Below are 25,805 nucleotides of genomic sequence, written 5' to 3'. Positions count from 1 at the left end.
TAGGTTAGTTATATATGAACTTCATTGGTGTTTCATAGATAAGCCAAGCACCAAATTGAAGAAGGAAAAAATATAAAATTTCTATCAATTTTGGCTCTGCCAACAAAGTCACTCAGAAATTAGGGAGAAGGTCCTTTTCATCTCCAGCCCTCCTTCACTGGCTGCCAACTTCCCTCCTTAAGAAATAATCCAAAATATACAAAAACAATTCTGCCATCATTCAAAAAATATTTAAGTATCTTTCTGGCATTTCCTAAACTCACATAACTAAGTTATTCTTTAAGAAACTCCAGTTAAAAAAAAGAAAGGAACAGAAGCAAGGTCAGAAGGGGACACAGAAGAGCAGGGCAGAGTTGGAGCTACCAAGTCAAATGTAAATTACACAAAAACCACCAAGATTGAACTGAGGATTCGGGGCTTGATGTTCATTCCTCTTTTTTTTGTTATTCTTTGTATACAAATGTTTGTGTTTGTTGATATTTGTCAACTTCATAATAATAAAAAGAACAAAAATAAGCTACTGTACAAAACAGCTGGCTTCAAAACCATAGCTGATGTAGAAAAGGGGAAAAACTTCCTTAGGCTCAGGGCTCAGGCTTCAAAAGTAACATGCTGACTTCTCTCTGGCCCTGGTCCTGTGGCAGTCCTTTAAAAAAAAAAAAAACATTTGAAGGAGTAAACTCATTTAGTTAAAAGAGAAGTACCTAAAAATCCAATACTTCCAAGATAACTGTTGAGCCTGTTAACTCCTTGTGAAGCCAAAAGCAGTTCAATTTAGACAGTATATGACTTTCCTACTACGTACAGATGGTTAAAAATAAAAAGGCTTTGGGTAGCTATCCAATAACCTCTTCCAAACAACAATTAAGCATTTTTATTAAAATCTGCTACATGTCCAGACACTAGTCCTAAGCCCTTCAGAATAAAACAAAACCAAAAAAAAAAAAAACCCCACAATAGCAGCTGGAAGGACCTAGAAAGGTTTACTGCAAGAGGTGGCACTTGAGCTGATGTAAACAAGGAAGAAAAAGAAGGACAATAAAAGTGATGCCTCTGGTACCTCACTGTGGCAGAGGATGATTTTGGGTTCCCAAAGACTATGCCAGTGAAGCACACCAGCTGGTAGGGTCCATCCTCCTCAAAGACTGGTACTGATCTGGCTACCAAATGACTGCTGTCCAAGGACGTGCATGCGTGCGTGCGTGTGTTTTACCATGATGATGACCCATAAAAGACAAAATCACAAAACTACAGTCTTTTCTGGCACCCCCCCACCTATCAGCTTCTGCAATGATGGTGACAGATTGGTGGACACACGGCAGAGGATACTAACAAGCATTCTCTAAAAGCATCACTTTATGTACAGTAGTACTAAATGTGTAATTTCTGTCCAAAGATCATCAAGATAACAGACAGTGCTGGAAGTGGACCACATATTTACATGCCCCCTCTTACAGAAAACTAGAAAACAAAGAAATTGCAGCTAAGTGAAAGAAAAGCTGCCAGCTTCTCCTTTAATAGATTAATAAAGAAGATGAAATAACTGATTTCATCAGGTGCTTTAAAATAACATGAAATAATCAGTTCATGGGACATTTGCTCATCTTTCCTCATGTAGTAAGTGTTCATGAGCACAATCAACAGAACACCATGATGATTACACACCCACGTCTACCAAGAGGATGCCACTGTGGAGAAATACTGAGGAACTAAACAAGATCCTCCAAATAAAATAAACATACATCTTCAATGTGAAGATGGATATAGGGGAGGACAGGGAAATATTGTCAGGGATCGAGAAATGAAAAGGCCCGTGGACCATTCAGAAACCTCTTACATATATAATGATACTTTCTTCATGAAGAGACCTGGGCATTTCGACCAATGAATACAAATAATGAAATTGACTATCTTGGTAAGAAAAAACAGTCATTTCAAAGTCATTTGTGTGTAGTCAGATCATTAACTAGGTCCAAAGTTCAAAATCAATACCAAATTAGAGAAAAGGAAAGATAAAATGATACTTCCTGCAATAAAGCATCTCCTACCCAACTTCTTGAGTCAAGCTGTCAGCCCTGAAGAATGGGAAATGGATAAAAGTGAAAAAAAAAAAAACATGGACTGACCATTTCTTAGAAATCTGGACAATGGTAAACAATCACCAAAATCAGGAGGCAGAAAGAGGCCCCAAATTATCCAGCAAACATTTGATATTCTGGACAGAGAGAGATGACAATCAAAGGCCACACAGGTTTAGAATACAAGTCATTTAAAAATAAGACAGAAGATCATAAGCAGCGTCCCTTCACAAAATGACAAAATGTAACTGAAGGAAAATAAGCCTGGAAAGAAGTTTGTTTTGAGACCTAGAGCTAAGTCATCATTAGTAAATTAAACTGAAGATCAACAATTCAGATTGAGATTGAGGAGTGGGAAGCAGCAGATTCAAATGAGTTAACCAAAATGTTAAACAGACATTTCATAAATAAATCCTCATGAAATCACAGGAAACATAATTGTTTAATAACAAATTCCATCCCTAAGAGAGAAAATTTCCTCCTAGGAGAAAAAAAATGTTATGGTTGCTTCATCCTCAATAGTCCTCTAAAATTGGACCTTCACACTTGGGTGTGTGAGGGAAGAAATCTAGGAAAGGGAAAGTCAGTGATTAAATTCAAGGGATACTGACACTAAGATGTATTGGAAAAAGCAATGGACCCCTGGCTCCACTATTTACTAGCCTCTGGGGATGTGACTTAACCTCTTTTAGCCTCAATTTATTAGTCTTTTTTAAAAGAGAAGAATAATATTTGCATGACCCATTTCCCAGTGGTTTTGTTAGGATCAAAGACGACAATGTATTGTTACACAAAATGCTTTCTATATAAATCTCAAAGCACTCTATAAATATAAGCTAATATCATGATTGTTCCTTCCCTTTCATTCCTTCTCCTATCTAAGCCTCCACCACATCATAGCTAGATGACCACACTGCCTGGTCCAGTTGGTTTCCAGTCTCCAATTCTTCAATCTCTCCTCTCCTCTGATACAAGCAGCCACATCATGTCACTGCCAGGATCATTTTTCCCAAACTCAGCTTTCATCACTCTATTCTCCTCAAAAACCTGCAGGGCCTCCCTCCTGTCAAATCTGTCTACTTCTGGCTTTTTAAATGTTCCAGAGGATAGCCCTACCTTAACTTGAGTTTGTTGCTAGAGGCATCTGGGCATAAAGTTGATAGAGCTCTGGTCCTAGAAGCAGGAAGGCCAGAGTTCAAATCCCAGCCTCAGACGTTTATTAGCCGTGTGTCCCTGGCCAAGTCACTTAACCTCTGCCTCCATTTCCTCCTTTGAGAAATGGAGATAATTACAGTATTTTCCTTCCAGGGATGTTATGAGGATCAAATGAGATGATATTTGTAAATCAATTAGCACTGCTCCTGGCAAAGTGGGCCTAAATCAATTCATATTCCCTTCCTAATGCACCTTCTACTCTAGCTGGGATACTCTTCTCACTATACATGAACATATATGTGTATACATATTCACACATATATCACTCATTCCTACCTCATATCATGTTGATTCCTTGATCAATGCTTTGGTTCATGAAGTTACCTTCTTCTGAAATAATACTTCCTTTCCCACCCCAAAATAGAAATGCTCCCCCCATCCTTACAGGATCCCCTCAAATATTATTTGCTCTAGGAAGATTTTTAAAAATTCTGCCCATAGGCCCCTCTCCCTTCTCCAAAGTGATATTTAACTTAAGAGTCAAATACCACATTAATTCAACATCTAATTGTTTTCATGTTTAGACTCCCTCTTCCCAAGATTTTAAGTTTAGTATAGCACATCTTTGTAGTGTATGCATAGTTTTTGGAACACAGTATACAGTATATTTGGGGCACTCAATACTCAACTAAACTTTGGTGGAAAAAGGCAACCCAAACAGTTATGGGATATAGAAAAAACTTTATAATCAACTACCCCTGGTTCTCATGCCTACAAAAAACATTGTTGATCAGTCATACATGACTCTTCATGACCCCATTTGAAGTTTTCTTGGCAAAGATACTGAACTGGTTTGCCATTTCCTTCTCCAGCTCATTTTACAGATAAGGAAACTGAGGCCAACAGGGTTAAGTGACTTGCCCAAGATCACAAAGCTAGGAAATGTCTAAGGACGGATTTTACCTCAGGTCTTTCTGACTCCAGGCCTGGCCATCTATCTACTGGGCTACCTACTTACCCTAATAAAACCACTTCTGAAAACATTAATAGCTTTTCCAATGTGTCTTCACAGTTGTTGGAATCACTAAGTTCTAATTCTGTAATTGCCAATGACTCTGGAAAATGTATGCCTCTTGAAGTCACTTTACTTTTCTATGCCTTATCAGTAATGCAGAAACTTGAAAAAAAAATCTCTAATGGATAGAACCGTTTTCCCAAGAGCTACTATAGGAAACAAGCAGGCCCCGAATGAGAAGGATCAGAGGAAGAAACAGATAAGGAAACTGAGGCCCCAGGAGATGAAGTGATTTGTCCAAGTTTACTGGGGGAATAAACAGAGATGGGATTTCAACCTAGACCTTCTGACTCAAGTCTTTTTCCTTTAATATATTATTTATCATCCTTCTGAATTAGTATTTTCATTTACAACTTTGGTATTAACAGGCTAGATAGAAAGCTAGTTTAGTTTATATAATATAATTTATATGATAACACCCACTTGACTTGATGTTGGTGCTTCACTATCATTTGCATCAACATACTCGGTTTTTCAAGTTTTCTGACTGCTAACATAGCAAGTAAAAAAGAATTAACACAGCTTCGACATTCTTCTTTTTACTCTACTTGCCACAAGTAAATTACACACATTATCCAGTGTAAAAGAATGAATATTAGGTAGCATCATAAAAATCTAATGTGAGTAAAAAACCCAGCACACAGAAAGGTTGGATTTTTTTTCCCCAGGAAGGCCTGTTAGGCGCCATCTTACCAATAAACACCTGACACTTAAAACCCTAGAATGAAATCCTGTTCTGATTGGCCAGTCCTGAGCTGCACAACAGGATTGAATAACAAGTATTGTGTAGTTAAAAAAAATATAAAATTGTTAAAAGAAGCAAGTTAGACTACCTAAAAAATTTTCCACCGACTACACTTTGCTTTCCATACAGTACCTGGAAACGTGCAAAGCCTTTGCCTGTCCCTAAGTGATGTCACCTGTGTGTACAATGACAGTTTACACTGGACAAGGACAGTGCAGCCTGTCTAATCTGGTGCTTTCCTGGCTGGCAGGCCCCATCTGAGGTGACATCTGACCTGCTCTTCACAGAGAGCTAGACAGAAGAGATGCCTTCTGGGAGGCAGGAGCAGTTACTAAAAGAGCTAACTGCCTGAACAGAGTAGCTTTCAAAATCAACTGTTCTTAAATTTAAAAAGCAAAGGTAATAAATAAACCTTTGGTTAAGTATAAATGAAAATAACATCTGAATTGGAATTAGAGCAAACGACACAGAAGCAGTAGGCAAAGAAAGGCAAGAACCAACAGAATGAAGTGGAAGAAATTTCCTCCATTCTGACTTTGGAAAAAATCGAAAAAGAGATATGCCCATCTGAGAGTTCCCTGGCAACAGGCCTTTGCTGATCTCTTTGGAAAACTTCCATCAAGTAACATCCTGGTTAGCAAATGATTTCCACACCTAAATAAACGAAACTACTATGGGAAAGAATGCCATGGATAATTGGAAGTGAGTACTGAAGACAGCACAAGAAAAAGAGAGAGACTGTTGTCATGTCTATTTCCTATTTTTCCACAACTACAATCATCTCTCATGGCTTGGGCTGTTCACACTTGGAAGGAAAAGACAGGGCTTTAAGAAAGAAAAACTCCATTTCTCACACTGAAGGGGGTAGCACATGGTGGAAAAATCGAAAGCCAAAATCCTGGAAAAGTTTCACACACACAAAATGAGATGGCAAACTTGTGACTCAAGAGTGATTTGGCATCTTTAAGTACACAGCCAATTCCTTTCTGGTGCCAAAGCTGATGGATTCTCCTGTAGATAAAATGGCACCGTTCCTGAAAAAGCCCTGGCCGTTGTTTTCCCACAATCTTATAATCTGTCAGAACATAGAAAAGAAAAAGAAGGCTATACCAGCCAGAAAAAAGTGGATTATAACCAAGACAGAGCAAACCCTGAATCTTCTGATGGTGTTTTACTGTAGGTTCTCAGAAGGAGCCCTTTTTAAATGCCGTTTTTGAAGCGGGTGGGGAGAAGCTCATTGTCACAATTTTTTTTTTTGAGAAGCAAGGATCAAACACCAGCGAGGATCAGTTTGATGCCAGATCATGATTTCTCACTTCTTATTCACAATTCTATAGAATCATTGTACATTATTAGAATCATCAATTCCCTCTTTCATTTTACATAGGAAGAAACTGAGACCTGGAGAAGACCACTACATATCAGCAAAATTAGAAACCCATATTCCCTAGTTCAAAGGTAGTAGTAGACAATTATCTCTTCATTAGGTTTTAACTGAGTTTTGGCTTTTGAGGCCTTCCAAATGCCAACTTCCAGAGGTTTCATGCTTCTCTGAACGAAAACCCAAAGCCAAGAATGCTTGAATTCTGCATCCTAAGTTCCTTGAGGCAGGGACTGTTTCATTCAGAGCTCAGCCTGGCCCACAATAGATGCTTAACAAATGCTCTAGGACAGACCACAATGAAGTGGGGTGGATGAATACTTACATCCAAAGCAACTGACCAAGTAACATGGGACAAGATGTTGAAAATGAACATGTTTAAGGGGGGAGAGCTCAATCCCTAAATATGTACTGGGCAAAGAAAACAACATAATACAAAATGCCTAAAAATAATTTCTATGCCCTGGACTTTTGAACAAAAGAACCTACACAAATTCATAGTCATAGTACAGACAATATTCTTAACGAAAGAAAGATGAAGGATATTTAATGAATATGATTTTATTCTATTAGCTGTGTTATAGAAGCTGGTCGACCCAGGTGCCCTCCTTTTTTCCCACAGATACCAGTGTCTTACTCCCCACCTCAAAAAAAAAAAAAAAAAGCAAACAGTGTATATCCGCAACAGAACCACATCTAGTCCTCAGGTTGAAGAGAAGAAATTTAAGCTTTTAAACCTGTCCTTGACACAACAGGCTGTGGGAGAACTAAAATTCAAGAAAAAAAAAAAGATTCAATCCTAGCTATGTATAGCTAATGACTTCACGTCCCTTACTCTGTCTCTCTCTCACATGGTTTTAAAATTAGAAATGCACAGGACCCCAGTGAAAACAATCTGCAAGATCCTAATTGGGCCACCTCAAGGACGTCAGCAACCTATTATTTACTGATTTCAAGTCCCTTCATCAGTTTTAGGCCTCAAAACCACCACATCCCTATCTTCTCCCATTATTAATGCTCCTTTTAGAGGAGCTTGTGAAAAAATGTGGCTCAATGGATTCAAATTTCAAGCAGTTTCTAAGTACTTTATCAAGAGAGATCTCCCCAATTCTGCATTTACAGAAGTGTGGCACTAGTGTTAGTTTGGCTGAAATGTCAACACGTCACTTCTAAAATCCTAAATTGAACCATCTCTCAACTCTGCACTGAAGTTCGATCCGTGTCATGTACAATAAATAAAACTGCTTTTTCAATATTTTCCTAGAGTAGTTCTATTGATTAGCGTTGACGCTTTCAATATAGATAACAAATCAAACACCACCTTTTAAGTGTTCAGCAGCTGTAGCCACCTAAAAGGGCAGCATTCTCTAACTTTACTTGGATAAAAAAAAAATTGAAGGTGGTTAAGGCTTCTGCATGATAAATCCAAAGTGCTATTATAATAAGTCTCTTTCAGAAACAGCTTGTCTAATCAGAAATTGCTTGGTTTCCCCTTTACAGTTACTGAATTCCTGAAATTGGGGTGGCAACACCTTTCTCCAAATCCTGAGTCACTTTTATCCAAATAGTATTTATATAAATATACATCACCTCCCAAAGGAGCTCAAAGTCCTCTAACAGACATCACGTTGCTAATTTTCACAGCATCCCAGGGAAAAAATATTATTTAGCATTTATATCACACTCTAACTTGCAAAAGTGCTGCATAGTTCTCTTCATTGGCACTGATACTTCACAACCATTCACTGAGGTTGGAAATTGCAAGCACCACCCTCAACTGACAGATGAGGAAACAGACACCCAGGAAGGTCAAGTGAACTGCCCAAGGTCAAAGAGCCAGCCCGTTCTATTCTTCCAATTCCTTATTCCAGGGCTCTCCCTTAGATGATGCCATCTCAGTAATACATCAAGATGTCCTGTTCATAATATTCATAGTCCTGGTCCCAGTCAAAGTGGTTCTTGAAGAACTAGAATATATTTGGAACAGTCCAAGCAAGTATCAAGAATAAAAGACTACTTAATCTAGAACTTACAATATATAGCAGGAAATGTAATAGTGAATAGAGAGCGATGATAATGAGTATATTTCAAAGAAGTTAGTCTTCAAAAGCTGCCATCATGTCATACAGCACAATGGTAAAAAGCGGAGAACACTGCAAAGATGGGGACACAAAGAGCACCAGTTTGAATACAACAGTATTACTCCCATCACCAAAGCTGCATAGTTCCAGATCAAACTTAAAGCAAAAGGACACTGTCAGGCAAACTAACAGCAGAAACTGAGCAAGACCAAAGAGGGCTTGTAGGCCCCAACCCGTTCATTCATCCGCGTTGCTAAAATAACACCATATGTGACAATTTGGCTGGTAGTAAGGTAGGGAATAAGTGGAGTAAACATAAGAACAGAAATACAACCAGAGTATAAGTTATCTACACAACTGCACATTCTATAAGAGTGATAATAGCACAAGACAACACTTTAAGGATACAAAGTGCTTTGTGTATGACGGCATTGTGGGGTATAAAGGACCGCTGACCTCCCTCACATAGATAAGGAAAGGATGGCCCAAAGAGTGGGGCCATAATTAGACTCCAGTTCCTTCCAAACCTAATGTTCTTTTCTCTTTACTGTACTCAGTATATATATTGCAATAATATCCAAAGATTATTATCCTCATTTTACAGGTAAGGAAAGCCAAGCTTTCCTGGACTTCCTGACCTCCAGAACCTTATCTTTCTGCAAAATAGAATCAACTCAAACTCCTCCCTCTTCAGCATCCCTGCCCCTGCCAGACAGGGAGGAGGCTGGATGTTAGAGAGCTCCCCAGATCCTCCCTTCTGCGAATTCACCTCATCACTGCCCACCTGGCTGCTTTCCTGGACTTTAGGATCACAGAAACTCACCATTTTGCAAGGAGCAATCAAACATGAAATTCTCACCTCTTCAGATCATCTCCTGGCAGCCTGGTAACCTCCTCCCTGACCCCTCCCCTTCTTTCAATCTTCTCCCATTAGACTGTAAGCAACTTGAGGGCAGGGCCTTTCTTGTGCCTTTCTTTGTATCCCTAGCACTTAGCACATGGCATCTGACACATGGCAGGTGGTTCATAAAAGGTTACATGACTCTGAAGCTCAGTAAGGTTAAGTGACTTGTTCAAGATCCCACAGTGAATAAGCTTTAGGATCAGAACTAGACCTCAGTGCTGTTTCTACGTGGCCATTTCTGCAGCAAGTAACAGGAGAGACTGCCTTGGGTGGGCGGGGTGGGGGAGAATAACGTGCAGACTTGGATGTCATTTGTCTCTGAGGGTCTAGTCTAGGGGCTGTTCTCACTGGTTACCAAACCAAGGAAGCTCTTTAGCTCAAGTCAAACATTTCTTAAAGCTCTCAGATGAAATGACAGGCAGCCCCTGCCCTCAGAGAACCTGTGACCTAATAGAGGGAATCAGACAACACACAAATAACGACTGGAAAACAAGTTAAGTGCCAGGATAGATCCAAGCAGATCCAAGGAGGGGAAGATCACCAGAGAGCGGAGAGGGGGAACGATGAAGGAGAAGCGCTAGCCTAGAAGGGCAGAAAGCAAGGATTTCAGCCACCACTCTGAATTCCAGGTATGGAGCACATTCCCAAAGCTAATGGGATAGGCAAAGGCCAGACAGGAGGAAAGAACAAGAGACTAACGACTTGGGCATCAAGGAACAGGGCCCAAGGCTCCCAGCCACCCCTCCATGGTGTTTTCAGTGCCTATGGCCAATGTGAATACCACAACTGCAAGACTAATCTGAGGTCACGAAATGACCTATTGCAGTGTCCTATCTTGGGCTAGCTTGGGCCAGTCCAAAATGAACTACACGGGCTACACATGTGGGCTCCAAAAGTCAATAAACCCAGACTTTAAAAGGAAGGGCACAGTGAGTAAAGCACCGGCCCTGGAGTCAGGAGGACTTGAGTTCAAATCCAGCCTCAGACACTTGACACATGTACTAGCTGTGTGACCTTGGGCAAGTCACTTAACCCCAATTGCCCTGCGCCCCCCCCCCCCAAAAAAAAAACATAAAAGGAAGGGCTGTGTTCTCTGGTTCTCACCTACTTCTGCCACAAATGGAGATGGAATGACCCCACCTAGACTTGTTACCTTAATATTATCGTTTGCAAAAAATGTCCTCAGTCCTCTCACTCTCCTAAGGGTATCTGAACTCATGGGTGCTGCAGGAAACATGAAAATGGCTACACAAAGGTTACCTCCGCTACCAGTAAAGAGCCAACTAAGGCTGTAGACCCAGTAAGAGAAACTAACCAGTGTTGTTCTGGCCAAAGGAGGAGAGATTCAAGAGCCCACCTGAACCTAAAATTAATTTACCCAAAGAAAGCAGATGCTTATTACTATTCTGGAGGAGAGTGAGATAATATCCTTGTCTCTACCCTAACACCCACTTGATCCCCTAGGGGGTTCTTAACCTGGAGTCCATGAATTTTAAAAATATGTATTTTGATAACGATTTCAATACAACTGATTTCCTTTGTAATCCTACATATTTTATTGCATACACTTTATTTACTTTTTAAATTAATTTAATTATTTTTAGTTCTCAACATTCACTTCCATAAATTTTAAATTTTCTCTCCCTCCCTCCCCAAGACAGCATGCAATCTGCTATGGGCTCTACACATACATTCCTATTAAACACATTTTCACATTAGTCATGTTACTGCATACATTTTAAAAGATTATTCTGAGAAGAGGTCCATAGGCTTTACTACCCTGCCACAGGGCTCTATGACAGAGAAAAAGAACCCAGTTATTAGATGTTTCCTCAGTATTATGGAGGAGATTCCAGGAGAACATAAATTACCCTACACTACATTAAAGAGTTTTTGAAGAAAACGTGATGTCTTGGCTTAGGAGCTGGCAAAAAAAAAAATGGAATGTCTCTTTGGATCAGAAAGATATAGAAGAATGACATACAGGAAGGTGACGGACCCCAGCAACACTGGCAGGGTATTCAGATTCTCTCCCAGGAGGGGGTCTGTGTTGATATGAAGAGACTGTGCCAAGCAGAGGCAAATGCTATTTATCAATAGGGACAAGCCCAGTTGCCTAATAATCATAATCATTTTTCTAAATAAATTTGTCCTAATTCAGAAGGTTCAGATTCACCTGAGCGCAGAAGTATACAAATTCCAGGACACTTAAAAGAGATCCCTAATCCCAGAATTCAAACTGCCCAGAACCAGCCCATTAAGAAGCAATCCCTAGGAGACTAGAAAGCTCAGACACACTTGGTACAGGATTCTGACATTCCCCAAACTCGATGGACAAATGAAAAACTTCCTTTACTACTGGAAACTAATCCATGTAGGGGTTCAGGAGGTAGTGGGGGGAGGGGAGGAGGGAATAAGCATTTCTGTAGCACCTACTATGTATCAATCAGTGTGCTAAGCTTGGCTTTAGAAATATTATCTCATTTGATACTAACAACCCTGCAAGGTAGGTGCTGTTATTATCCCCATTCTAGAGTTGAGGAAACTGAGGCAAACTGACCTGGATTTGAACTCTGGTCTTCCTGGATCCAGGCTTAAGGCTCTATCCGCTGTGACACCACCTGGCTCCATACAAACGACAGTAGTTTACTGAGAAGGAAGGTAAGAAGGTGAACGATCCATTTAAAGAACAATCCACTGACCAATAAGGGCTACACCGAGAATGGCCAGGGAACGACATGATAAGACTCAGGACAGAGCGCCCAATGGAGCACTACGGCATTCATCTACATTTCTAAGCAAAGCAGAGCATTTAAAAGAACCTGAATTTTCCCATCTCTGCAGTTTGTGTGTCTGTTTGGGGGAGAAGGCAGTGGTAACAAGGCTACCAAATAAAGTTAGACAACTGTTTTCCTGGAACTTTTCTCCACCCACATCCCACCCACAAAGGCTTTTTACCAAATCTCCCAGAAGTTATCTGCCTTTAGGATGATCATCAGTTTTATGATTAGGAAGGGACTGGGAATAAAGGTTAAAAATATGAAAGGCTTTCCAGGCTCAGACTTCTTAGTTGTGTAGTCCTAAGAGAAAAATTAGTCTGCAAATGTGGAGAAGCCCCAGTATAACTTCTTCAGAAAGCTAGCAGACTGGCTTTCCTAAATGTGTAATGTGAATACCAAGCAGAAAGCACTCCAAACAGTTAAAGGGGAAGGGGAGGAGAGAGAGAGATTTTAGAAAAATACCAGGTTTCCTGTTAAAGTAAATATTAAAAACGATACATAGCGCAGAAGGTCAGGATCTCTGCACACATCGCTCTATCTCCCAAAACACAAGAGACCTATGTTTATACTTCAAAACTACATTCTGGACAGTCCCTTACTCCAAATCCAATGTTACTTTCACTGGAAAATGCATCCAACCTCTGCATCAGATTTTTTCTGTTTTCATTTATTTACTTGTTTATTTTAGTGCTGAGGCCACAGCATCTGTGATACAGTAAAAGTAACACTGGAGGGAGACCTGGGCTCTGCCTCTAATTAGCTGAGTGGCCTTAGGAAAGTCACATTCCTTCTCTGTCCCTAGTTCCTCATCTATAAACTGAAGATTTCAGTTAAAGTCCCTCCAAGTTCTAAAATGCTCTGATTTCATGGAGGGAAACTGAGAAAATGCAAGCCAGTTTTGCTTCAGTTTCTTCTCTCCAACTGTCACTGCATCAAACTCAAATTTTATTCTGCTTCTTGCACTTTCTAGAGCAAACAATCATCTCTATCCTCCTTTCACATCGGTAATATTATATTTGTTTAAAAAAATAAACAATATTATTGGCAGGCAATAAATGGGAAGGTAGAAGGGAATGAAAATTAGGTCGTTTAGTGAGTTCTAATCACAGGCAGTTCTGGAACACTTTGTACACTTAAAGATTAATTAAGCTCTTTAAAAAAAAAAAGAAATTTATTATGCTATCATCGTTACACCATTATTCCTCATGTTAAATCTTGCAATACTCTTGGGTCCATTTCTTCCCCTCCAAATTATCACTTTGACCACTATGTAAGGTCGGTTGCTGACTACATTTTAAAGTTTTTGTTGATGTCTTTCATCTTTACATCACCTTCATTTCTGAATATATATCTTCTCTAGGTTTTGAAATTGAACAAATTTTTTTTTAAATGAAAGGAAAAAAACACATTAGGCAAACTAACCAACACATTAACAGAATCTGGTGCCATACGCAATGTTCCTCAATCATAGTCCCATACTTCTGTAATAATAGAGGAAGGTGCATTTTCTCCTTTCTTTGAGGCATGGAGTTCATGGAGGCAGTTAGGTGGCATAGTGAGTAGAGCACCAGCCCTGGAGTCAGAAGGACCTGAGTTCAAATCCAGCCTCAGACACTTGGCACAATAACTGTGTGACCTTGGGCAAGTCACTGAACCCCAATTGCCCTGCCTTCCCCCCTCCAAAAAAAAAAGGCCTGGTCATCACAATTATAAAACATTAAGTTTCAGGTTTCTTTTATTCCTTAATCCTAGTATATACTGTTTCCCTGATTCTGATGGTTTTATTCTGTTTCAGTTCATACAAGTCTTTTTCATGCTTTTCTGAATTTGTCATACAGAGTTGCTACAGCACAGTAATATTCCACTTCATTCGTGTACCACAATTCAGTAGGTGGCCATTTATTCCCAGTTCTTTACTAAGGTAAAAAGTGCTTGTTCCATTTGAAAAACGACACTTTTTAGGGCAGTGCGTTTCCAAGTCTGATCCATGAACCACAGTGGAGAGGACTGTGGGACAGGCAAATCTCCTACCTTGCTAATTTTTACAACAATATCTAGATCTTTATTTTGGGCAGGAATTAATCATTCATCCTTCAATTTTGTCTCTTTAAATGCACAACACTATTTTTCTCATTACTTTTGATGAAGTTATAGTTTTTGCTTTTGTATTTTAAAAAAACAACCACTATTTGGGAGAGCAGACTTATGGGAAAGGGAAGAATTCATGACCCAACAAGAGACAGAGAGCATTATAAAATGCAAAATGGAGAATTTTGATTATGTTAAATTGAAAAGTTTTTGTATAAACAAAGCCAATGCAACAAAGATTAGTAGGGAAGCAGAAAATTGGGAGAAAATCTTTACAACCAATGTCTCTGATAAAGGCCTCATATCTAAAATATACAGGGAACTGAGCCAAATTTATAGGAATAAAAGTCATTCCCCAATTGACAAATGGTCAAAGGATATGAACAGGTAGTTTTCAGAGGAAGAAATTAAAGATATCTATGGGCATATGAAAAAATGCTCTAAATCACTATTGATTAGAGAAATGCAAATCAAAACAATTCTTAGGTATCATCTCTTCTGTCAGATTGGCTAACATGACAAAACAGGGAAATGATAAATGCTGGAAAGGATGTGGGAAAATTGGAACATTGTTACATTGCTGGTGGAAATGTGAACTGATCCAGCCATTCTGGAGAGCAATTTGGAACTATGCCCAAAGGGCTATAAAAATGTGCCCCCATATAAAAATTTGACCCAGCAATACCACTCCTAGGGCTGTATCCCAAAGAGATCACACAAGTGGGAAATGGACCAGTACGTACAAAAATGTTTATACCAGCTCTTTTTGTGGTGGCAAAGAATTGGAAATCAAGGAGATGCCCACCAACTGGGGAATGGCTGAACAAGCTGTGGTAAATGAAGGTAATGGAACACTATTGTGCTATAAGAAATGGGGAAGATACGGACTTCAAAATAACCTGGAAAGACCAACATGATCTGATGCTGAGTGAGAAGAGCAGAACCTGGAGAACATTATAGACAAGCACAAACAAACTGATTCTGTGATGACTAACTTTGATAGACTTGGCTCTCCTCAGCAATGCAAGGTTCAAAGAGTGCTCCAAAGGACTCATGATGGAAAAAGTTAGCTACATCCAGAGAAAGAACTGTGGAGTCTGAATGCAGATTGAGGCACACTATTTGTTCTCCTTTTTCTTTTCTTTTTTCCTCTTTTTTGGGGGTTTTGTTTCTTTTCTCTCATGATTCATTCCATTGGTCATAATTCTTCTTTGCAATTTGACTATTATGTAAATAAGTTTAATACAAAGGTTTATGTAGAATCTATATCGGACTGCATAGTGTCTTGGGGGGGAGGGGAGGGAAGAAAATTGGAAACTCAAGAACATGTAAAACCAAGTGTTGTAAACTAAAAATAAAAAATCTAATTAAAAAAAACCCAACCACTAGTCTTGCCAGTTCCTACACCTGATGTATGAACCTAGAGAAGCTGTCCTAGGATGTCTCAGGGCCTTAATTTCATTGTGAGTAAAATGAAGACAACCATAACTACCTAGAAATGGGATTGGGCCTCTTCTGGGGATTAGAAATAGTTGGTTCTCCCTCATTTAAGAGCTGCATGAACAGTTTTGGGAATTTTTGTACACAAATCTATGATTGTGGGCTCACAACCCAGCCCTGTCTCACGTGGCTGTTGGAAGGAAAGCATTATATAACTCTTTAAGTTATTATTTTAAGCAGGAGCAAATGGAGGTGATTGGAGATGGGCTGCTGAAGACCCAAACAATTCTGAGAACAGCAAACTTCCCAGTAGAATCGAAGTAGAGGCCTGTGTGTATGCAGCACTTGCTAGAAGAAAACACACACACAGTCAATTCCACTTTGGAACAGCTCTAATCACAAGGAAGTTTTTCCTGACATCAATCTAAATTTGCCTCCGCAAATTCACCCCTTGCTGCAGGTTCTTTCCTCTGGTATAAGCCAAAGTGCTCTGCCCAAGTCTTCTCCAGATTCAAAATGCCCAGATCCTATGCCCAAAGGGCTATAAAACTGTGCATACCCTTTGATCCAGCAATACCACTGCTAGGTCGATATCCCAAAGACATCCCAAAAAAGGGGAAAAGTCCTATATGTACAAAAATATTTCTAGCAGCTCTTTCTGTGTTAGCTAAGAATTGGAAATCAAAGGGATTGGGGAATGGCTAAACAAGCTGTGGTATATGATTGTGATGGAATATTATTGTGCTATAAGAAATGGCAAGCAGATGATTTCAGAAAAACCTAGAAAGACTTACATGAACTGATGCAAAGCGAAGTGAACAGAACCAGGAGAACATTATACACAGCAACAGCAATACTGCTCAAAGAAGAACTATGAATGACTTAGCTATTCTCAGCAATACAATATCCAGATGAAGCATACTATCCTCCCTCCAGAGAGAAAAGTGATATTGTTTGAATACAGACTGAAGCATGCTCTTTTTCACTTTCTTCTTTCATTCTTTTTCTTTTATGCGAGTCTTTTTGTATAAAATTAATATGGAAATGCTTTACATGACTGTATATATATAACCTATATCTGATTGCTTACCCTCACAGGGAGGGGGAAGGGTAGAATTCGGAACTCAAAACTTTAAAAAAAAAAAAGTCACAAATGTTAAAAACCTGTTTTAATACGTAATTGGGGGAAAAATAAAATTTATTTTTTAAAAATGCCCAGTTCCTTCAAGCTCTCCTCTCTACGTCATGGCCTCGAGACTCTGCATCCTATATCCTAGCTGCCCTCGTCTGGATGCTCTCCAACTTACTAATATTCTTCTTGGTGCTCAGATATGAACCCAATATGCCAGATGAAGACTGAGTAGGAGGATCACCTCCCTGTTCTTGGAAGCTATCCATGCCTCTGACTGCAGTCCAAGATTGCATTACGTTCCCTGGCCACCCTGTCACACTGCTGAGTCATTGAGCTTGTAGCCCACTAAAATTCCCAGATCTTTTCCAGAACTGTCTCCTGTCTACCCTTGCCTCCCCTACCTTCTAACTGTGAAGGTGATTTTTTTTGTGCCCAAGTGCAAGACTTTGCAGTGAGCCCTACTGAATCACAACTTATTTAGATTAGATATAGCCCAGTGTTCTAGCTGGTCAAGATTCTTGACCCTGTCATCCATGGTTAAGATATCTTGCCCAGCTTCCTATCAACTGTATTTGATGAGCATACCACCTACACCTTTATCTAAACCATTGATTACAATGTTCAACGATGTAGGGCCAAGCACAGATCCCTGGAGAATTTCACAAGAGCCTCTGGCCACCTGGTCATGAAGACATTAAGGATCATTCTGCACTGGTCATCCCACAAGTTTTGAATCCATCTGACCACTTAATGCATTCAAAGCTTGGCTAAAATCTGGAAAAACTCCCCAACTCCTGCCTTCAGACCAGGGGACTTGGACACACACACTGAAACTCCCTAACAACCCAGACAACCAATCTATTTATTTCCTATGACCTGCTCCTTCCCCCTACCTCAGCTAGACAAAAATGGCCATACCCTTGATCTTCCCACCACCCACAAGTGTTCCAACTTCTATGTTCACTAACTCCGAAATTTCCTTATCTGATCACAATCTGTTGTCCCTTCCATCTCCAAGTTGCTTCTTTATCCTCCCCACCAGCTCTAATGTCTCCTCCAGCCCTCAGTTCCTTTCCAGGCCAGCACCTCTGCCCTTGGCTCTATTCTTCTCCTTCCCCCATCTTGATCTGCTCCTCCTCCGGAGTCCCTGTCCCTTTACCATACAGCCAACAGTGCCCTACAAAGCCTCAGTCTTTGATCACTCTCACCATCCATGGCCTTTGTTTCTACTCATGCGCTACTGAGCAAAGTTGGAAATAAATCAAGAAACCCTGCTGACTGGCCTCACTACAAATGTGTTACATAAGCTCAGCTGGGCCTTCACTGTAGCAAGGCAATACTTTTACACCTTCCTAATCACTCATCATACTCTCCACAGCTGCTCTTCCAAACCTTTGCATCCCTCCTCCAAATTCTCATGGCTCCCCCTCCCCACCCCCGCCGCCAGAACACCCTCTTCTCATCTCACATTACTCAGATACCTCCCACCAACATCTCTTCCTTCACCCTTACCACATGTGAAGAGGCTGGCCCTTTTCCTTGCCAAGGCAAACCCCTCTATACGCACAAGTGATCCCAATCCATCATGTCTTCTCAATCATCTATGCTGGTCAGGGAGGTCCTGGGATAATCACAATCCCACTCACCCTCTGCTCTCTGGCACTGCCTCTCTATCTTCCCATATCCACAGCAGTCAGGAAGGTCCTTGGACATTCACATCAGTCTCTACAGACAAATCCCCCCTGTTCTCACTGGAATTGTTTCCTTTTGTATCCACAGACTAATCCTGGACTTCTTCTCTATCACCAATACTTCTACTTCAGCAACCACTTTTTGAAAAATGATCACTAGTGGCAAATCTGCTTTTGGCAGAGAGTTCTAGCAAACATCTGGATAACTGAAGTCCCTCTCCCCATCCCCCCACCCCCAACTATGGACTCTCGTGCCTCAGTGATGGGCTCGTGATCTTTCCCAAACTCCCCATCTAGTCCCTCTTTCTGGCTAGGTTAATGTATGGTACACTCCAAGGACAAAATCTCTTCTGTTTCTCCTTTCTTTGACATTCACCCAAATATGCCATCATCCCTCCCCTAGTTCCTGATTTCCTCACTGGGGCAGGATTAGGAATAGAGAACGGCCCTGTGATTTCTTTAGCATAGGTGATTCCCAAGTGCTACTACCTTCCCTGAATCAGGCCCTCCAGTTGCCCTGGCTTGGTGTTCACTCTCCAAGCATTTGTGTGTGTAGTTTAAGTTCTGAGTTTTTACTACCGACAACTTTCTTGAATTTTGTCCCTTGTGAACTCCTGGGTGTCTCAACTACTATTCTTCCATAGTTACTCTCTACAGAACATACACGTAATCCTTTCAGTTTACAACCCTTTTGATTAGATTTGCAAGAGACCTGGCAAGTAGATTCTTCTCAGTCTTTACTTGTCCTCCATGTCTGACCAGATGTCTGTCATTCCAGCATTTTAAGGCATGGCCCAGAAGTCCAAAATCCCATTCTGTGACACCACCTTCTTAGGCAGTTGTCTGTTTCCAAAGTTAACTTTTCTTTTTTTGAGTCCTTTGCCTTCAATGGGTAAACAGGGAGGAAAACACAACCTGCACCCCTCCGGCCTTCAGTTTATTACCCAAAGCTTTCTAAAAGTTGGCCATGCTTTTAGGTTCCTTCTGCAAGTGACATTTGCACCCATGCAAATCTCTAGAAGTAGGGAGTGGTCAACCATTTTGTTCATATTTGGATGGTCAGCTCTCTTTTATCTTAGATGTATGCCAGGTGAAGACCACAAAAAAGTTGGCTAGTACACCCAAGCAGGGAATCACCAAATAGTCTCCTTTTTCTCTCCTTCTTCTGCCCCTTTCTGAATATTTCTCTTGCTAGTTTCTGTAGCTCTACCATATCCTTCTTTGGAGGAAAAGCAGATTCTTCTTCCCCAAGAATCCAGCTCTCTCTCATTTTCATAAAAAACCTCCAATCTGTTTTCAGCTCTAATTTTACAGCTGTCTTTCCTCTCCCCTTCTTCTCTGCATCACATCTCCCCTTCTTTGCCCCCTTTTCTCCCCCTTGAAGCCTTGTCCCTGTTTCCTTTTAGAAGTCATTCAATTCTTCCCAACAACCTGGAGTGTGGACAGCTATTCCTAAAGTCCTCTTCCTCTTGCAGAGAGCATGGGGCACAGTGTAGAACAAGGCACTTATGCTACTCTTTTTTGTCTTCATTATGCCAATTCCTACTAGTTTTAATGGGGAGCTAAGGATAAATATTATAAACTCAGTTTCAGCTTGAAACAAAAACGGAGATTAATTGATTCAAGGTTCAAATTATCTCAGGCATCTCATGCTTCTATTTTCAGGGTGAGCTCACAGAAGACAACAAGCCACCAAATAAGTGGTTTTAAGATGAACATTTCTCCCCCAAGGCAAAATGATCAAGGATGTACTTCAGAAAGCCAGTTTATTACTAGGCTATTCTGGTTTCATATTTCCCTACTTAGAATAAGTTATTTTTAAACAAAAGAGAACATAGCTTTCTTAGTGTTCAATTTTTATCCCTCATCATCCTAAATTCTAACCTAAGATACAGCTCTCTGACTAGGATGGAATGAAGATTCCTTCAGTGGAAGTGAAAGTACAGAAATAGGCAGTCAACATTTTTCTTACTAATCCAGTAACTCTTAATTGTATTGGCTTCCAGGGGTTTATGTATCATCTCTACACAGATGACTGTCATATCTATATATACTCAGCCCTAGTCTCCTGAATTCTACTCTTGTTTCATTAATTGCCTATTCATTAGACATTTCCAACTGGATAGAGCGCTAGATCTGGAGTCCAGAGGACCTGAGTTCAAATGTAGTCCTCAGAGACTTACAACTATATGACCTTAGGCAAGTCACTTAATATCTGTGCTATAAAAAGTGGATAATAATTGCACCTACCTCCCAGGTTGTGAAGATCAAATAAGAGAATATCTGTAGAGCGATTAGCACAGTACCTGACACACAGAAGGCACAATATAAATGTTAGTTATTATTATTATTATTCTATGTCCCAAAAGCAACTCAAATTCAAGATATCCAAACAAAATTCATTATTTTCCCTCAAATCCTCTCGTCTTCCTCACTTCCTTAATTCTAGTCATTAAACTGTCATCCTTCCAGTTCCCCAGGTTCACAACCTGACAACATCAAATCTTTCTTCTCCTTTACCCTTCAGATAAATCAGTGGCCAGGTCTTATCTATTTTACCTCCATAACCTCTCCACTCACAAAGCAACCCGCCTTCATACAGCATCCCAAAGCACCCATCTGACCATGTCTGACCAACTCCCCTGCTCAAGGAGCTTCAGGGACTCCCTCCTGCCTTTAGAATCAAACAAACTGCTGGGTCTGTCTTAAAGCCTTTTGTAACCTGGTTCCAGCCTATGTTTCCAGGCTTACTCACCATTTCTCTTCTCCATGCACTCTATGTTCCAGCCAAACAGGTCTTATTTGTTGTTCCCCATACAGGACATTCGATCTGCAGGCCACAGGCTTTTGCAGAAGCTATGCCCCATGCCCAAAATGCCCTCGCTCCCTCCCTCCTCACACCCACAGAAATCCTTCATTCAAAGCTCATCTTAAAAGCCTCCTCCTATAAAATACCAATCTTGATTCCCACCTAGTTAACTGCTAGGGCCCTCCCCTATAATTACTATGTATCTACTTTCTAGATATTTTGTATTTATCTGTCTTTGTGAATGTTGTTTCTCTCAATATTGACTAAGTTCCTTGAGAGCAATGACTGTTTCAGTTTTGTCTTTGTATTCTTTGTATCTAGCACAGTTTTCTTCACATAATAGGCATTTATTAAGTTCAAGTGGAAAGAAGAACCCAACATTGCAGTGCCTGCATACTCATTAGATAAGTAAGCTCATAGAGGGCAGGGACTGTCCTTTTCCAATGCCTGGTACATAGTGGGCCCTTAATAAAGGTCTACTGATTGACCTCTCTGGAACGGAGAACCAGCAATTTCAGCCCTTTATCTGGCTACTTTCCATCTCCCCTTCCCCTATCCCCACTTCTCCTACTCCAATTCATTATGCTGCAATTCTCTTTTTCCTACCACATTATAATCACACCAAAATATCTGGGTTATCTCCTTAGATCAAGTTCCGAGCTCCTTGTCTTTCTCTTTGCTGCTCTACACAATAGTGCATGGCCACTGTCCTTGTTCATTTCCTCCAACTGCCTAGTGCTATACAGAGCTCTATCTACTTCAGCAGCTCCTTCATTCTCTCCCATTATTGGCCTTTAAATCCAAGCTTTTCCCAAACTAGCCACTCCCACCACCACCACTTCCACCCCCAAATAACACACCTCGCCTCTAAAAAAAAAAAGTTGATTTGCAAAGGGGTCTTAGTCAAGTCTGATGCACACCCTATTCTCCCTTTAATAAAGTCTTCCACTATTTCCTCAAGGTTCTTAGAACTGTCTTTATACATGTGCAATGCATCGTGAACAAAAAATACAGTGTGTACTATTATTATTAAAGAGAATAATTAGCCACCATGGAAATATCACAAAGGGGTCTCTTCAGTTGGAGAATAAGCTAGAAGATCAGAGGGACTCCAAAGAAACAAAAGATCCTGTTTTCATGCAAATGTCTTCAGTAAAAGAAGGGGAAAACACCAAACCGTTGCCTTTAAAGAGAATGTTTTCCATGAAGCGTTACCTGCTCTTTAAAGGAAATGATTCATTTTATCAGGATAAAGAAGGGCTTAATGAACTTTAAATTATTTAATTTAATCTTTGGTATGCCATGACTTGATGGGAAGTCCTCATTTCCCTCCATCCCACAGCCAGCTAGCCTCACATTTTCAAGGAGACTGCACAAGTTAACAGGGAAACAGTGTCTACCCCTGAGTAAAGAAAGGATTACCATTTGGTATTTATCATCTGCACAAAAGTAGCAATCTATTGGGGGGGCGGGGAAGAGGCAGGAAATTCCCTCCACAGCTGAACAAACTTATACCATTGCAACACAATTCATCTGGCATTTACATACTCATTTGACCTGATGGAAATTTCCAATAGAGAAAAGGAATTCTCAAACTTTTATAACTGTTTCTTAAACTGCCCTTTTCCTTTAAAGCAAATAGTCCTTCATCTACCATAAATTCCCTACAGTATAACATAAACTAGTCTCACACTTCAAATCAACTACATTTGTAATCTGGAGTGACCTATAACATTTATCCAACAAACATTATTAAGCACCTACGAAAGGCATGGCACCTGGCTAAGCTCTGAAGGAAAGACAGTCCGGTCCTCCTAGTTTAGACTAGTAGGAGAGATAAGATGTGTACAAAGATAAAAGTAATATAAATGATAACGAATTTCTCCTTTTCCCATTTGACCTCTTAACAAAGGGATCTATGGCCAAAGAATGGAGTAATGAGTTAAAGAACTGTAGGAAAAAGTTCAAAGTATCTCCCTGTGAATTTTCCAGGAAAGAGAAGTAAAACATGTTTTACCAGACTGAGAAGTTAAAGATAACCTGAGTTTTGAGAGGGCAACTCACCTTTTCCACACTCCCCCTTCCTCCTCACCCCCCCCCCAAGAATTCATTCTCCTTATCAGAAAATCTTTAAAGGATTCATTCCAGCCACTCCTCCAAGGCTCAGCAGAGAGGTAAATTCACACACCCATTTCCCAGAAAGCTCCAAAAACCTTAGTCATTTTAATCTTTTTTAAAAAATCAGAGCCAGCAGCGCTCAGAAGGGAATTTGGACCTCTCTCAAAGGACAGGAAGCCATTTTCTCTCTCAAGATGCACCTGGTTTAGCTCTGCTTTGTTTAAAAGAAAAAAAAAATCCACCCACCCAGTAATGTTCTGTGCTCTTCCTGCCTCTCAGCAAGGAGCCTGCAACATCTCAGGCCCTTACACAGCTGTTTCTGTCTTTCTTTGAGATCCAGTCCATACTGGAGCCTCCCACCAACAGGGTAACAAAAAAGTGGGTTTGAAAAGCTGCTTCCATGCGCAGCTGCTGTGGCCTCCAACAGAGGGCTGAACCTGAACTGGAGGTAATCAGGAATTCCTTTGCAGAGGGGCATTTTTTCCTACTTTAAAATACCAAATTATGTTTGCACAGCTCTCACTGGGCGACCCTTCCGGCTTGTCTAGATTAGTTTCAGTCACCATATTTGACTGAAACTCAGACTGTGTCACAGGAACACCTAGATGCCACAGAGTGTTGAGAACATGGTCATGGGACCATGGCAAGCTAGGTTTAGATTTCCCTTTCTTTCCTAAATAACCTAAAGCATCCTTTGTCCAAACCCACTCGTCTACCTTCCCTCCCTTCCCCCCGCCCAAAACATCCAAACGCCAGAAACCCACATTTCAGGTGCATCAGTTGCTTCATCACATAACACACTGCAGTTGCTCCTCCTCCTCCTATGCACGAATTCTAGGGGGTTCTGCAACCACTAAGCTTTGCCTTTACAGAAAAATCAAAATCACTCAAGTAGCCTAGGCAAGGTGGCTATCCCATCCTATCCCATCCCATCCCCACCTTGGGATGGGGGCAGCCCCTCAGCTGGGCCCCGCCCACCCCCTCCTCTAGGTGGCCACTGGCTCCCAGACGGCTGGGGGGAGGCGCAGCAGGACGAGCCACTCCCATCCTGGGTCAGGACCACAGATCGTGGGGACCTCCCCCCAGGCAGTCAAACCCAACTATCCTCATTTCACAGCAGAGGAAACTGAGGCCCAGAGAGGTGCAGCGATTAGCCCAAGGTCACACGGAGGCCAAGCGTCAGAGGCAGAACGTGAACTTGGGCCCCGAGATCCACACCTGGTGCACCCCTCCCCCAGGAACCCTCCCCACCCCCGCCCTGTCTCCCTCATCGCCTATCTCTACAGGACGCGTCTGGGGGAGGAGGAGGAGGAACCTCCCAATAAACGGGCCGGTGGTCCCCGCCCAAAGCCCGCTCCCTCCATTGCCTCCTGTCGCCTCCGACCCGGCAGTCCAGCCTCCGCGCCCGGCTGCAGCCCGGCCCCGTGCCCAGCCGCGCCTGCCCTCTCTCCCCACCCCCACCCCCCGCTCCCGTCCCCAGAGGTCCCCCGGCAGCCACTACTCACTGTCGGTGACTGGGCCCGGCCCTCATGGCTGCTCTGTCCCCGCCGCCAAAGCTCCCTGCCCCGGCCCCGCCGTCACCTCCACAGCCGCAGCCGCCGCCGTCGGGACTCGCCGGGCGCCGCTCGTGCGCCTGCGCAGCCCCGAGAGCAGGGGGCCTCGGCCACTGGTGGCGCCTGCGCAGTCAGAACTGGCGAGCGGCTTCCTCAGTGCCTGATGCCCCAAAGCTCCTCCCTCCCTCCCCCTCCAGGTGCAGGTGGGGCAAGGCAAGGCTGAGAGGCCCGGAGCTGCAGGCCTCGGCGGCGGCCAGGACTTCCCCGCGAGGGAGGCGAGCCCGTCCACGCGGTCAAGCACCATGTTGCTTTCTAGTGCCTGCATTGCCACCTTTCCCCCACCCCCAGCAGTGCTGCTGCCAAGGAAGTGACCACTCCCAGAATGCCCTGGGGCCCCTGTCAATGGGGTGACCACCCCCACTAGTTTTGGGACTCCTCTCAAGGATAGAATGCACAGGGTCTTTGTTCAAGGGGTAATGATGTGCCCCGGCAGTGAGGGGGGCTCAGAGCCATCCCTTAAAAAGTACTGTGGGAGCCTAAGAATGCACCAGGCCTCCAGCTAAGATGCTGCTGCCAGGCCCACCTGCTCCTTCACAGGGCTATTAGCGCAAGGCCCTGTTACAGAGAGTTGGCCACTGCTAGATCTGCTACTTAGCGCAGGCCCAGTTCTTGATGAAGCATAACCAGCGCTGGGGGTCTGAGCTGCCTAGATTTTAAAGAGAGAAAAACCTATTTTTAATTTTTATTTTCCTTTTCTTTGGTAATTCCCAAGCAG

At 41.8% G+C, this 25,805-nt stretch overlaps 1 protein-coding gene across 1 annotated transcript in view; it reads right to left on the bottom strand.

Annotated features, from left to right (window-relative positions):
- The window catches only part of FAM222B (family with sequence similarity 222 member B), a 68,266-nt gene extending 43,158 nt beyond the window's left edge, over window positions 1–25,108 (bottom strand). Inside the window, exon 1 of the mRNA XM_036767884.1 lies at window positions 24,983–25,108. The gene's annotated coding sequence lies outside the window, so the exon portion shown is untranslated. The remainder of the gene's footprint in view (window positions 1–24,982) is intronic.
- Between the last annotated feature and the right edge of the window lie 697 nt (window positions 25,109–25,805).

Source organism: Trichosurus vulpecula, chromosome 7 (assembly GCF_011100635.1).
Source record: "Trichosurus vulpecula isolate mTriVul1 chromosome 7, mTriVul1.pri, whole genome shotgun sequence".
Classification (NCBI taxonomy): Eukaryota; Metazoa; Chordata; class Mammalia; order Diprotodontia; family Phalangeridae; genus Trichosurus; species Trichosurus vulpecula.
The sequence above is the reverse complement of the archived record's forward strand: the minus strand, read 5'-3'. Positions and strand labels throughout refer to the sequence as shown.